Genomic DNA, 16,214 nt, shown 5'->3' on the forward strand with positions numbered 1-16,214 from the left:
GGTTGTTACATAATACTGAACAAAATTCCCTGGCTATTATGTAGGTCCTTTTGCTCGTCCATTTAAAATATATTTTAAATTCTAAAAGTCACTTTGGAATTTACAGTGTTTGGGGCACATGATGACATGAGAAGTTATATTTAAAAGCTTTTATTACACAATATGTTGTTATTTCATTGCAAACTTGAAAAATATAATTTCAATCTGATTCTACTGTTTAATATTGCCTTTCACTGGTATGTTGCTTTAAGAGCACCCATCCCCCTTTCCTGTTTGAGCCACTGTGTCCTGTCAGTCATCCTGAAATACACTAGGGTACTTGTCAGGCTGTTTGCTTACAAATGCATCATAAGCCAAATTGTGAGCCATGATAGTGGCACTGAATTTCTAAACACAAGAAATTGCTTAGACAGTTGGTTTAGTATCTGTGTATGGGCAATACTCTGTCCTGCAGTAGGTGAGTGAAGTGTCAAACTTTTTAAAATCAAACTTTGCTCTAAGGCAAATCCTAATTATAAGTTATATGTTACTTGGTTAGATAACTTTGGGGGAAATTAAAAGATATTATTTCTATAAAATGGGATGAGTAGAAACTACTGTATTGTGTATTTATTACTTTTATAACTAATTTCCTTTTAATAGCACTAAACTCTAAACTACTTTATGAAAACTCCAGCTTTATAAATATCTACTTTTCCAAGTCGATTAGCAGTCATTTCTGTTATAAATAGAAATGTGATTCTCTTACATACTTTTTCTTTCACATCAATTGAGGCAGACTCAGTTGAGCAGAGGCTCAAGCTGAGTTCTGTTATCTGAAGTATTTATTAATGGCTTTAAAAATAGTGCTAAAACAAATTTTCATGTGCCAGTGCCCAAGCTATAGTAGTCTTATATCAAAGCATTAAAAAAATTCCTATTAGCTGAGCTATTACTGTTTGAGTAACTGTATACAAGACACTGGAAGCTTTACATTCTTTAGACATAAAAGTTATGCAGCAAGCAGGCTCTTCGTGCAGACAATTTAATTTCTATATGAAGCTCTAAACCTAGGTTGGACATGTATACTTTTCTAGTATTTTCTGTATGTTGCCTTAATATTTTAAAAAGAGAATTAATAAAAGTGAAAATATAGGAACTTGTGGATTTTGATGCTGTGTGTTTAATATGGTAGAGGATAGTTAAGAGGCTGCAAGGACTTGAAGTTTTAAGGCTTTATCTAGGGTAAACAAGAAGATATCTATATCTATATCTGTCTATATATCTATATCTATATATATATATAGAATGATTATTTACTCCTTACCTTTTTCTGGAAAGGATTCAAGGTGACTTGTAAGGATATGTGAAATTCAAGACCCTGGATCAGCCGGGGCTGGACCCCGGCAGGAGAAATTAAAAGTGGGGTGAAAGTAGAAAGAAAAATAAGCATGAGATATAAAACAGAGCCAGAAATAAGGCTGAGCTGCCGCAGTTCTTGATTATGGTTTTATGACACGGGTGTATGGTAGATTGATGGGAGAGAAAATATAGGCTTATATATAGAAGTCTTACAGGGGACCTTCATGCAAACTAGCTGTCTTCTTTACCAAAGGTCACAGTGCAGAGTGGGGAACATATGCTGGATGGTGAATATTAAATATACTTTAAATATCACTTGTGTTTTGGTGGAAAAAAAAACTAGAGAACTGCTGCCCTTTTAGCCCACACACTGATTTATGTAGGCATAAGTGTGGCTCTAAGTTTTCTAGGAGCAGAAAGGAATTTGGTCTGTTACTTAATTCAGAAGAAAGATTAAAGAGGCTTAGTTGTTTGGAAACAATAAGAAGTTGTTTAAATAAGGTCATATATCTACATATTAGAACAGATACAATCAAGCTAATGTTAAAATAAAATATATTTGGCAATTTTGTATGAATCTAGTCCTGGTATTTAAATTTTTTTCTGAATAGGTTTTTATAAGTGAGATTAGTTTCTTTCTTTCTTTCACTCAATTTGGTTATACATTTAACTTGAATTTCAGCTTCTGTTAGGTCAAAATTAACTAGATCCATTTAATGTGGGAAAAAGTTGTTGGGTAGGAGGAAGGAATTCAGAGGTAGGACTTTTTAATGTACTTTGATCTTCAAATACTCAAAAACCAACTACTGTGTTGAAGACTCTGGGCTCTGAGCTGCACACCATGCTAAACCCAGCCTGTAAAAGTGAATAAGCTTAGAAGTTCACTGCTTTCACCCAATAGTATTGAAAAAGGACAAAAGTGTAACAGTTAACATTTTGCTAAGTATCTTTCAGTGATATCTTCAGATATTCAATTAACATGGTGAGTCAGGGACAATGATTTGGCTTCCTTTTTTATTCCATTGTTAAAAATAAAATAAATAAGAAGTGGTTATCTTTTACAAAAAGCACTACAGAAACAAAATACTCAAAGCTTTTTTTTTTGTTTGTTTTTGTACTTTTGTAAAGACATATGCAGGTTGACTTAGAGTTCTGTAACACATCAGCTGCATGACATGACATTGTGGATAATCTGGACACATAGGTTTAAAACCTGGGAAGTAAATATTCTTAAGATACTAAGTAGGGTTTTATTGTCGTTTAGTTCTAAGTCGTGTTTGATTCTTTGCAACCCCATGGACTGTAGCCCGCCAGTCTCCTCTCTCCATGGAGATTATCCAGGCAAGAATACTGGAGTGGGTTGCCATTTCTTTTTCCAGGGGATCTTCCTGATCCAGGGATCGAACCTGTGTCTCCTGCAGTTCCTGCTTGGGAGATGAATTCTTTACCACTAGCTCCACCTGGGAAGCCCGAAGCAGATCTGTGCTAAGTTGCTTCAGTCCTGTCCACCTCTTTGTGACCCCATGGACTGTAGTCTGCCAGGCTCCTCTGTCCATGGGATTTTCCAGACAAGAATACTGGAGTGGGTTGCAGGTTTTGGCATCAAAGAAACTGAGTGATTACCAGAGTGGTCAAGAATGCTTAAGGAAAACAAATTAGCTTTTGAAAACATTAATTCAGAGATCCTAGTGAGAAATCTGCTAACTGCTTATAGAGTCAATGGATATCAATATAAATCTGTAATTATATAGTAACTGAAGTAATCTGGAAATATTTTCAGTGTCAGTGAGGTAAGAGATGAACAGAAAAGATTTTTTAAAAGTTAGATTTATTAAGGAAAAATTTACATACATTAAATTCACTCTTTTTAAGTTTATAGTTTGATGAATTCTGACAATTACACACAATCATATAATTACCACCATAATCAAATAGAACATTTCTATTTGAATCAATCCAAAAAGTTACCTGTTTTATGCATAGGTGTTCAGTGATTTCAGCACCATTTGTTGAAAAGACTATCTTTTTTTTCCACTGAGTTACTGTGATATCTTTGTTGAAAGTCAAGTATCCATTTAATATAAAGTTTACTACATGAGCCTGGGTTGTCTCACTTTTGGTAATGTTAAGCTTGATCAGTGCATTCACGCACAATAAGCCCGATTCTCGTGGTTCCCAGTTAATCAGTCACCTAATGATTTTAGCCTTCATACTGGTAATTCCTGTATAGTCTATTATTTTTTAAGGGTTTGTAAATGGCGACTTTATCATTCTATAATTCTTTTTTAAATGCTTACATTTTTGTTTTTTAATTTTTTTTGTGTTTTTATTTTTAATTATTTTATTTTTAAAAATTTTGGCTGTGTCAAGTCTTCGTTGTGGCACGTGGGCTTTTTTCTCTAGTTTCTGAGAATTGACTTCTCTTGTTGCAAAGCACGGACTTTAGAGTGCGCGTGTTCAGTAGTGGTGCTGTGTGGGCTGAGTTGCTCAGTGGTATGTTGGATCCTAGTTCCATGTCCAGGGATCAAACCCATGTCCCCTTCATTGGAAGGCGGACTCCTAACCACTGGATTGCGAGGGAAGTCCCCTATTTGTTAGTTTTATCAGTTGGGATCATTTATAAAGAAGAACGCTTCCCTTACTATTTCATTAGTCAGAAGTATAGTTCATATCAGGAAATCAGGAAAATGCTTGATTATTTCCCATTATTTACCCATTTTCAGAAAAATAAGATGGTGTTCTAGCAACTTTGAAAGGTGACCAATGAGTTTTTGTTTTTGAATTTTTATATGTTCGATATGTTTCAGTGTATTGTAATTTTTATTCTTTTGATGCTCAAATTTTCTGATTTTGGCCACTGAGAACCCCTTTGAATTGTTTACTTAGCCTTTTGATTGCTTTCCTGCTTGGTGAGTGATAAAAAAATCCACCTCCCAAAAAGAGGACGTGGTTTGATCCCTGGGTTGGAAAGATCCCTGGGAGAAGGAAATGACAACCCACTCCAGTATTCTTGCCTGGAAAATCCCATGGACAGAGGAGCCTGATGGGCTATGGTCCATGGAGTCGTAAAATAGTCAGACACAATTTAGTGATGAAACAACAAGAAGCTTTGGACAAAACCCAAAACCTTGATTCTTAGCTCAAGAAGTTGTTCTAGGCTCATTTTGTACATTTCCTGCACCAGATCTTTGATCAGCCTTTTCACCAAAGTCCTTTTAGTGAAAAATAGTATTTAGGGAACACAAACTATGCACCAGATTGCCATCGCTGCCCATTTTTTTTTTTTTTGGATGGTTGTGAATACATACAAAAAGAAGTAGATATTTTTTAGAAAAGGAAACATATATAATGAGATCATTAAATTTTTTGGTTTTACATTTGCATCTTTTTTCTTTATATTGAGGCATAGTTGATTTACAATATTATATTAATTTCAGGTGTACAACATAGTGACTCAAAATTTTTTATGGATTATACTCCATTTGTAGTTATTTTGAAATATTGGCTATATTTCCTGTGCTGTAAAATGTATCCTTGTAGCCTATTTACAGGGCAGGAGCCCTCCCCTGTTAGCACTGGTAATCACTAGTTTGTTTGCTATTTCTGTGACTCTGTTTCTTTTTCATTTTAGTCACGTTTGTTTTATTTTTTAGATTCCGCATATAAATGATAATATACAGTATTTGTCTTTCTCTGTATGACTTATTTCACCATGCAGAGTACTCTCTCAGTCCATCTATGTTATTACAATTAGCAAAACTTCATTTTTTATGGCTAGATATTATTCTTTTGGGAGAAGGCAATGGCACCCACCCCACTGGAAAATCCCATGGACAGAGGAGCCTGGTAGGCTGCAGTCCATGGGGTCACTAAGAGTCGGACACGACTGAGCGACTTTACTTTCACTTTTCACTTTCAGGCATTGGAGAAGGAAATGGCAACCCACTCCAGTGTTCTTGCCTGGAGAATCCCAGGGACAGAGGAGCCTGGTAGGAGGCCGTCTATGGGGTCGCACAGAGTCGGACACGACTGAAGCGACTTAGCAGCAGCAGCAGTATTCTTTTGAATATCTATAGCACATCTTTATCCGTTCATCTGTTAATGGACACCTAGGTTGCTTCTGTATCTTGGCAATTGTAAATAATTCTTTGATGAACTTTGAAGTACATTCAGTGCAGTTGCTCAGTCATATCTGACTCTTTGAGAACCCATGGACTGCTGCACACCAGGCTTCCCTGTCCATCACCAATTGTCGGAGCTTGCTCAAACTCATGTCCATCTAGTCAATGATGTCATCCAACCATATCATCCTCTGTTGTCCCCTTCTCCTCCTGCCCTCAATCTTTTCCAGAATCAGGGTCTTTTCCAATGAGTCAGTTCTTCACATCAGGTGGCCAAAGGTTTGGAGCTTCAGCTTCAGCATCAGTACTTCTGATGAATATTCAGGACTGATTTCCTTTAGGATTGATCTCTTTGCAGTCCAAGGGACTCTCAAGAGTCTTCTCCAGCACCACAGTTCAAAAGCATCAATTTTTCAGTGCTCAGCTTTCTTTATGGTCCAACTCTCACATCTATACATGACTACCAGAAAAATCGTAGCTTTGACTCGACAGACCTTAGTTGTTAATATCTCTGCTTTTTAATATACTGTCTAGGTTGGTCATAGCTTTTCTTCCAAGGAGCAAGCATCTTTTAATTTCATGGCTGCAGTCATTATCTGCAGTGATTTTGGAGCCCAAGAAAATAAAGTCTCTTACTGTTCCCATTGTTTCCCCTCTATTTGCCATGAAGTGATAGGACTGGTTGCCATGATCTTCTTCTTTTGAATGTTGAGTTTTAAGCCAGCTTTTTCACTCTCCCCTTTCACTTTCATCAAGAGTCTCTTCAATTCCTCTTCGCTTTCTGCTATAAGGATGGTGTCATCTGCATATCTGAGGTTATTGATATTTTTCCCAGCAAACTTGATTTCAGCTTGCTTGTGCTTCATCCAGCCTGGCATTTTGCATGATGTATAATGCATATAAGTTAAATAAACAAGATGACAATATACAGCCTCAACGTAAACCTTTCCCGATTTGGAACCAGTCCGTTGTTCCATGTCCTGTTCTAACTTTTGCTTCTTGACCTGCTTATAGATTTGTCAGGAGGCAGGTAAAGTGGTCTGGTATTCCCATCTCTTGAAGAATTTTCCACAGTTTGTTGTGATCCATACAGTCAAAGGCTTTGGCATAGTCAATAAAGCAGAGTAGATGTTTTTCTGGAACTCTCTTGCTTTTTCTATGATCCAGCAGATGCTGGCAATTTGATCTCTGGTTCCTCTGCCTTTTCTAAATGCAACTTGAACATCTGGAAGTTCTTGGTTCACGTACTGTTCAAGCTTAGCTTGGAAAAATTTTGAGCATTATTTTGCTAGTTTGGGAGATGAGTGCAATTGTTTGGAATGAAGACTGACCTTTTCTAGTCCTTTGTCCACTGCTGGGTTTTCCAGATTTGCTGGCATATTGAGTGCAGACTTTGACATAATAATCTTTTAGGGTTTGAAATAGCTCAGCTGGAATTCCATCACCTCCACTAGTTTGTTCATAGTGATGCTTCCTAAGGCCCACTTGACTTCGCACTCCAGGATGTCTGGCTCTAGGTGAGTGATCACACCATTGTGGTTATTTGGGTCGTTAAGTTCTTTTTGTATATGAATCCTTTCAAATTAATGTTTTCATTTTCTTCAGATATATACCCACATGTGGAAATGCTGAATCATATGGTAGTTTTATTTTTAGTTTTTGAGAAAACTCCATACTGTTTCCCAAGTGATTTTACCAGTTTATATTCCCACCAACAGTATACAGAGGTTCCATTTCTCCACATCCTTGCCAACATTTGTTATTTACATTCTTTTTGATGATAGCCATTCTGACAGGTGTTGGGTGGTGTCTCACTGTCATTTTAATTTGTATTTCTCTGATGATTAGAGATATTGAACATTTTTCATGAGCCTGTTGGCCATCTGTTTCTCTTTTTTTAAATTCTGGAATCTTATTTCCTAATAGTGTGAATATAATTATTTATTTGCTTTATCCTCATGTATGTGTATACATACGTTGGCCACTTGATGTGAACAGCTGACTCACTGGAAAGGAGAAGAGGATGACAGAGGACGAGATGGTTGGATGACATCACTGATGCAATGGACACAAATTGGGCAAACTCCAGGAGATGGTGAGGGACAGGGAAGCCTGGTGTGCTGCAGTCCGTGGGGTTGTGAAGAGTCGGTCGTAACTTGGTGACTGAGCAACAACATATGTGAAGTGAAAGTGAAGTCGCTCAGTAGTGTCTGACCCTCAGCGACCCCATGGACTGCAGCCTTCCAGGCTCCTCCATCCCTGGGATTTTCCAGGCAAGAGTACTGGAGTGGGGTGCCATTGCCTTCTCCGACAACATGTGTATACACATATAATAAGAATATATATATATTATACACATGCATGCGTGCTAAGTCTCTTTAGTCGTGTCTGACTCTTTGCAACTCTATGGACTATAGCTCTCCAGGCTCCTCTGTCCATGGCATTCTTCAGGCAAGAAAACTGGAGTGGGCTGCCATTCCCTTCTCCAGGGGATCTTCCCAACCAAGGGATCGAAGCTATGCCTCTTACATCTCCTGCATTGGGAAGTTCTTTACACTAGCACCACCTGGGAAGCCCATTATACCACACACACATATATATAATAAGAATACTAAATGTAGTTTAAAATTACTTTGACTTTTTTTTTGTCCTAGAGGCTATCTCTCTAGGATTAGAGTAAAAATACTATCCTTATTTTATTTTATTTTTTTTAGTTTGGGATGTTGGATTTATTTGTGGATATCCAATCAGATGACAGATAATGATCTAGAATTCAGGAAGAGTTCTGACAAAACATAGTCTGCTGGAGAAGAGAATGGCAAACCACTTCAACATTCTTGCCTTGAGAACCCCATGAACAGTATGAAAAACAAAATGATATGACACTGAAAGATGAACTCCCCAGATTGGTAGGTACCCAATATGCTACTGGAGAAGACAGGAGAAATAGCTACATAAAGAATGAAGAGGCTGAGACAAAGTGGAAACAATGTCCAGGTGTGGATGTGTCTGGTGCTGAAAGTAAAGTCCAATGCTGTAAAGAACAATATTGCATAGGAACCTGGAATGTTAGATCCATTAATCAAGGTAAATTGGAAATGGTCAAACAGGAGATGGAAAGAGTAAACATCAACATTTAAAGAATCAGTGAACTAAAATGCACTGGAATGGGTTAATTTAATTCAGATGACCATTATATCTACTACTGTAGGCAAGAATCCCTTGGAAGAAATGAAATAACGCTGATAAGTCAAAAAAAGAGTCAGAAATGCAGTACTTGGGTGCGGTCTCAAAAACAACAGAATCTCTGTTTCCAAGGCAAACCATTCACTATCATAGTAATCCAAGCTTATGCCCCAACCACTAATGCCAAAGTGGCTGAAGTTGAATGGTTCTATGAAGACCAAATGATCTAGAATTAACACCAAAAAAGATGTCCTTTTCATCATAGGGGACTGGTATGCAAAAGTAGCAAGTCAAGAGATACCTGGAATAATTTGGCTTTGGAGTATAAAATGAAGCAGGGCAACGGCTACCAGAGTTTTGCCAAGATGATGACTGATCATAGCAATCACCCTCTTCCAACAACACAAGAGACGACTCTAAACATGGACATCACCAGATGGTCAATACAGAAGTCAGATTGATTATATTCTTTGCAGCCGAAGATGGAGAAGCTCTTTAAAAGCCATCAAAAACAAGACCAGGAGCTGACTGTGGCTCAGATCATGAACTCCTTATTGCCAAATTCAGACTTAAATTGAAGAAAGTAGGGAAAACCACTAGACCATTCAGGTATGACCTAAATCAAATCCCTTACAATTATACAGTGGAAGTGGCAAATGGATTCAAGGGATTAGATCTGATAGATAGAGTGCCTGAAGAACTATGGATAGAGGTTCGTGACATTGTACAGGAGGTGGTGATCAAAACCATCCCCAAGAAAAAGAAATACAAAAGGACAAAATGGTTGTCTGAGGAGGCCTTACAAATAGCTGAGAAAAGAAGAGAAGTGAAAGACAAGGAGAAAAGGAAAGATATACCCATTTGAATGGAGAGTTTCAAGGAATAGCAAGGAGAGATAGGAAAGCCTTCCTAAGTGATCAGTGTAAAGAAATAGAGGAAAACAATAGAATGGAAAAGACTAGAGATCTCTTCAAGAAAATTAGAGATACCAAGGGAACACTTCATGCCAAGATAGGCACAATAAAGGACAGAAACAATATATTAAGAAGAGGTGGTAAGTATACACAAAAGAATGATACAAAAGAGATCTTAATGACCCAGATAACCACGATGGTGTTATCACTCACCTAGAGCCAGACATCCTGGAATGCAAAGTCAAGTGGGCCTTAGGAAGCATCACTATGAACAAAGCTAATGGATGTGATGGAATCCCAGCTGAGCTATTTCAAATCCTAAAAGATGATGCTGTCAAAGTCTACAATCAATATGCCAGCAAATTTGGAAAATTCAGCAGTGGACACAGGACTGGAAAAGGTCAGTTTTTATTCCATCCCAAAGAAAGGCAATGCCAAAGAATGTTCAAACTACCACACAACTGCACTCATCTCACACGCTAATAAAGTAATGCTCAAGTTTTTCCAAGCTAGGAGATTCAACAGTATGTGAACTTCACAGTATGTGAACAGTATAAGAACCTCCAGATGTTCAAGCTGGATTTAGAAAAGGCAGAGGAGCCAGAGATCAAATTGCCAGAATCTGTTGGATCCTAGAAAAAGCAAGAGAGTTCCAGAAAAACATCTACTTCTGTTTTATTGACTATGCCAAAGCCTTTGACTGTGTGGATCAAAACAAACTGCATAAAATTCTTCAAGAGATGGGAATATCAGACCACCTTACCTGCCTCCTGAGAAATCTGTATGCAGGTCAAGAAGCAACGGGTACAGCTGGACATGGAACAGTGGACTGTTTTCAGACTGGGAATGGCAAAGCTGAATATTGTCACCCTTATTTGCAGAGTTCATCATGTGAAATGGGCTGGATGAAGCACAAGCTGGAATCAAGATTGCTGGGAGAAATATCAGTAACCTCAGATATGCTGTTGATACCACCCGTATGGCAGAAAATGAAGAGAACTAAAGAGCAAAAATCTTCCAGCAAACAAAAGCCCAGGTCCAGATGGCTTCACAGCTGAATTCTACCAAAAATTTAGAGAAGAGCTAACACCTATCCTGCTCAAACTCTTCCAAAAAATTGCAGAGGAAGGTAAACTTCCAAACTCATTCTATGAGGCCACCATCACCCTAATACCAAAACCTGACAAAGATCCCACAAAAAAAGAAAACTACAGGCCAATATCACTGATGAACATAGATGCAAAAATCCTTAACAAAATTCTAGCAATCAGAATCCAACAACACATTAAAAAGATCATACACCATGACCAAGTGGGCTTTATCCCAGAGATGCAAGGATTCTTCAATATCTGCAAATCAATCAATGTAATACACCACATTAACAAATTGAAAAATAAAAACCATATGATTATCTCAATAGATGCAGAGAAAGCCTTTGACAAAATTCAATACCCATTTATGATAAAAACTCTCCAGAAAGCAGGAATAGAAGGAACATACCTCAACATAATAAAAGCTATATATGACAAACCCACAGCAAACATTATCCTCAATGGTGAAAAATTGAAAGCATTTCCTCTAAGGTCAGGAACAAGACAAGGGTGCCCACTTTCACCATTACTATTCAACATAGTTTTGGAAGTTTTGGCCACAGCAATCAGAGCAGAAAAAGAAATAAAAGGAACCCAAATTGGAAAAGAAGAAGTAAAACTCTCACTATTTGCAGATGACATGATCCTCTACATAGAAAACCCTAAAGACTCCACCAGAAAATTACTAGAAATAATCAATGACTATAGTAAAGTTGCAGGATATAAAATCAACACACAGAAATCCCTTGCATTCCTATACACTAATAATGAGAAAACAGAAAGAGAAATTAAGGAAACAATTCCATTCACCATTGCAACGGAAAGAATAAAATACTTAGGAATATATCTACCTAAAGAAACTAAAGACCTATATATAGAAAACTATAAAACACTGGTGAAAGAAATCAAAGAGGACACTAATAGATGGAGAAATATACCATGTTCATGGATTGGAAGAATCAATATAGTGAAGTGAGTATACTACCCAAAGCAATTTATAGATTCAATGCAATCCCTATCAAGCTACCAACAGTATTCTTCACAGAGCTAGAACAAATAATTTCACAATTTGTATGGAAATACAAAAAACCTCGAATAGCCAAAGCGATCTTGAGAAAGAAGAATGGAACTGGAGGAATCAACCTACCTGACTTCAGGCTCTACTATAAAAAGCAGAGACATTACTTTGCCAACAAAGGTCTGTCTAATTTTTTTACAATTTTCTTATGTAAAGGTACCGTGCTATAAACACTGTTTTGAACCTTGCTTTCTTTTTTCACTATGAAAAGTTACTCCATATTAGCATATGGAGAGAACTTCCTCATACAGCTAGGTTGTATTTGTTTGTGTGGATATACCATACATAGTGTCCTCTTCCTTCCTTCCTTTGTTTCCTCTCCTTTTAAAAATATTGCTGCAAAGAATTGCCTTGGGCATATGTTAGATTTAAAAAATTTTAATAGTTACTCTCACAGATTTTCTGAAAGAGATAATATATATTTTTAAAAATTGAAGTATAGTTGATTTACAAATGTTATGTTATAGTTTTCATTTTGGGGATAGATTTCCAGAAGTGACATCACTGGGTCAAAGCCTATATATATATATTGCAAATTCACCCTCTGTAGGAACAACATTTTGCATAACCACACTCAGTTTATGAGGGTGTCTGATACACTACAGCTTTACTAACAGAGGTTGTTATCTAAATTTTGGATATTTGCCAATCTGCGAGGTGAGAAATTGTATCTCAGAGTAGATTTAATGTGTATTTCTTTGATAATGAACAAAGTTGGGCAGCTTTTTATATACTTAAGGAATATTTGCCTATTTTTCCTTGAATGAGAAATTGTTTTAAATTACAGTCAACTTTAAACAATATCTATTGATTCCTTGCTATGAAAGATGAGGAAAGATGAGTATTTGAGTTTTTCCATCTATTTTGATAAGTGATTTTACTGGTCTGTCCTGTATCTTTCCTAATGCACTCTCTGTCCATGTATATTGGATGCTTCTAATGTTACTCTTTGACTTTTCATTTTCATTCCAATCCCAAAGAAAGGCAATGCCAAACAATGTTCAAACTACCACACAATTGCACTCATCTCACATGCTGGCAAAGTAATGCTCAAAATTCTCCAAGCCAGGCTTCAATAGTACCTGAACTGTGAACTTCCAGATGTTCAAGCTGGATTTAGAAAAGGCAGAGGAACAAGAGACTGAATTGCAAGCTTCTGTTGGATCATAGAAAAAGGAAGAGAGTTCCAGAAAAACATCTACTTTTGCTTTATTGACTATGCCAAAGCCTTTGTGTGGATCACAACAAACTGCATAAAATTCTTCAAGAGATGGGAATATCCGACCACCTTACCTGCCTCCTGAGAAACCTAAATGCAGGTCAAGAAGCAAAAGTTAGTACAGGACATGGAACAATGGACTGGTTCCAAATTGGGAAAGAAGTAGGTCAAGGTTGTATATTGTCACCCTACTTATTTAACTTATATGCAGAGTACATCATGTGAAATGCTGGGCTGGATGAAGCACAAGCTGGAATCAACATTGCTGGGAGAAATATCAATAACCTCAGATATGCAGATGACACCATCCTTATAGCAGAAAGCAAAGAGGAAGTGAGATTCCTGATGAAATGAAAGAGGAGAGAGAAAACGCTGGCTTAAAACTCAACATTCAGAAAACTAAGATCATGGCATCTGGTCCCATTACTTCATGGCAAATAGATGGGGAACGATGGAAACAGTGAGAGACTTTATTTTCTTGGGCTCCAAAATCACTGCAGATGATGCCTGCAGCCATGAAATTAAAAGATGCTTGCTCCTTGGAAGAAAAGCTATGACCAACCTAGACAGCATATTAAAAAGCAGAGACATTTCTTTGCTGACAAAGGTCTGTCTAGTCAAAGGTGTGGTTTTTCCGGTAGTCATGTATGGATGTGAGAGTTGGACCATAAAGAAAGCTGAGCACTGAAGAACTGATGCTTTTGAACTGTGGTGTTGGAGAAGACTCTTGAGAGTCCCTTGGACTGTAAGGAGATCCAACAAGTCAATCCTAAAGGAAATCAGTGCTGAATATTTGTTGAAAAGACTGATGTTGAAGCTGAAGCTCCAATACTCTGGTCACCTAATGTGAAGAACTGACTCCTTGGAAAAGACCCTGATACTGGGAAAGATTGAAGGGAGGAGGAGTAGGGGACGACAGAGGATGAGACGGTTGGATGGCGTCACCGGCTTGATGGATATGATTTTGAGCAATCCATGGGAGTCGATTATGGATAGGGAAGCCTGGTGTGCTGTGGTCCATGGGGTGGTAAAGAGTCGCACATGACTGAGCAACTGAACTAAAGTGAAAATGTTACTTTTATCCTTGTAGTGTTTCACTTTTTGTTTTATTTTTTATGTTTATTTATCTATTTGGATACATTGGATTTTAGTTGCAGCATATGGGATCTTTGTTGTGCCATTTGGGGTTCTTTGTTGTACCGCATAGATTCTTACATTGTGGTGTGAGGAATCAGTAGTTGTGGTGCCTGAGTTTAGTTGTCCTGTGGCATGTGGGATCTTCATTCCCTGACCAGAGACTGAACCCATGTCCCCTGCATTGCAAGCTGGATTCTTAACCACTGAACTACTAGGGAAGACCCTGTAGTGTTTTGTTTTTTGCTTCTATTTGCTTTTTGAGTTCTTCAAGTTTTTATTCCCTATGATCTTTTGCCTCTTTTTTGAATTTTGTAACTCTTCTTTGAGTTCTTTTTAAAAGTGAGGACATTTTGTAAACACCTGTGTATCTCTGTGTGTGTGTGTGTGTGTGTGTGTGTGTGTGTATTTGAGTCCACATATGAACACATGTGAAATATGTTCACATATTTCACATGTGAGCAAGGTTATGCTCAAAATCCTTCAAACTAGGTTTCGGCAGTACCTGAACTGAGAACTTACAGGTGTACAAGCTGAGTTCCTCTGCTTCGAAGAGGCAGAGGAACCAGAGCTCAAAATACCAACATTTGTTGCATCATGGAAAAAGCAAGGGAATTCCAGAGAAACATCTACTTCTGCTTCATTGACTGTACTGAAGTCTGTGTGGTTCACAACTGTGGAAAGTTCTTAAAGAGAAGGGAGTACCAGACCACCTTGCCTGTCTCCTGAGAAACCAGTATGTAGGTCAAGAAACAACAGTTAGAACCGGACATGGAAAAACTGACTGGTTCCAAATTGGGAAAGGAATACATCAAAGCTGTATGTTGTCACCTGCTTATTTAACTAATATACAGAGTACATTATGTGAAATGCTGGACTGGTTAAATCACAAGCTGAAATCAAGATTTCCATGAGAAATATCAATAATCTCAGATATGCAGATGATACCACTCCAATGGCAGATAGTGCAGAAGAACTAAAAAGCCTCTTGATGAGGGTGAAAGAGGAGAGTGATAAAACTGGTTTGAAATTCAATATTAAAAAAGCTAAGATCATGGCATTTGGTCCCATCACTTCACAGCTAATAGAATGGGAAAAAGTGGAAGAAATGACAGATTTTATTTTCTTAGGCTCCAAAACCACTGTGGACAGTGACTACAGCCATAAAAATAGAACATGCTTGCTCCTTGGAAGGAAAGCTATGACAAACCTAGACAGCATACTAAAAAGCAGAGGCATCACTTTGCTGACAAAGGTCCATATAGTCAAAGCTATAGTGTTTCTGGTAGTCATGTACAGATGTGAGAGTTGGACCATAAAGAAGGCTGAGTGCTGAAGAATTGATGCTTTCTAATTGTGATGCTGGAGAAGACTCTTGAGAGTCCCTTGGACTGCAAGGAGATCAAATCAGTCAATCCTAAAGGAAATCAACCCTGAATATTCATTGGAAAATCTGTTGCTGAACCGAAGCTCCAATACTTTGGCCACCTGATAGGAAGAGCCAACTCATTGGAAAAGACTCTAATGCTGGAAAAGATTGAAGGCAACAGAGAAGGGGGCAATGGAGGATGAGATGATTAGATAGGATCAATAGACAAGAATTTGCACAGACTCCAGGAGACAGTATGTCTCCTGAGGGTTATTGAGCCTGGTGTGCTGTGGGCCAGGAGGTTGCAAAGAGTTGGACATAACTTAGCAACTGAAAAACAACAACAAATAACTATTTCACCGAGTTCTTCCTCTGTTTCCTTCATTAATCCGTATTTATATGCATTTTTTGGGTTCTCTCCTCTTTTGTTTCTCTCTCTTTCTTTCTTTCATTTATTTGTAAGTTTGGATAATGACAAGTTTCCTTGAAGATAAAGGTTTAATTTTGGGTTTTTCTGTCTTCCATCAGTTTTGATGGGAGGAAGTGTCATAAACATGTCTTTATTCTACTATATATTATAATAAATCCTAGGAGATGGTAGGATGATGATGATTCTCTTAGAGATCTGTATAGGGTGCAGAGTAAAGCATTGCTTACCTCCTCTATGAGCGTGTATGCTCTTATGTGTGTGTGTGTGTGTATTAAGATGTAAAGAAGATTGTTTGAGCTGAAGTTGGGAAGATGAGCAAGCATTTATTGAG

The 16,214-nt window shown here is 37.7% G+C and overlaps 1 protein-coding gene across 2 annotated transcripts in view; it reads left to right on the forward strand.

Annotated features, from left to right (window-relative positions):
- CTNNA3 (catenin alpha 3) overlaps positions 1-16,214 on the forward strand; it is a 1,912,303-nt gene that overhangs the window by 29,400 nt on the left and 1,866,689 nt on the right. The window contains exon 1 of one of the 2 annotated variants that reach the window (XM_086381633.1): positions 342-457. The exons of the other annotated variant lie outside the window; for it this stretch is intronic. The gene's annotated coding sequence lies outside the window, so the exon portion shown is untranslated. Of the gene's footprint in view, positions 1-341; positions 458-16,214 lie in introns of those variants that run through there. 2 annotated transcript variants of the gene reach the window in all.

This window comes from Bos grunniens, chromosome 28, assembly GCF_055505025.1.
Source record: "Bos grunniens cultivar Pamir isolate PY7600 chromosome 28, Bosgru_T2T1.0, whole genome shotgun sequence".
In the NCBI taxonomy this organism is placed as follows: domain Eukaryota; kingdom Metazoa; phylum Chordata; class Mammalia; order Artiodactyla; family Bovidae; genus Bos; species Bos grunniens.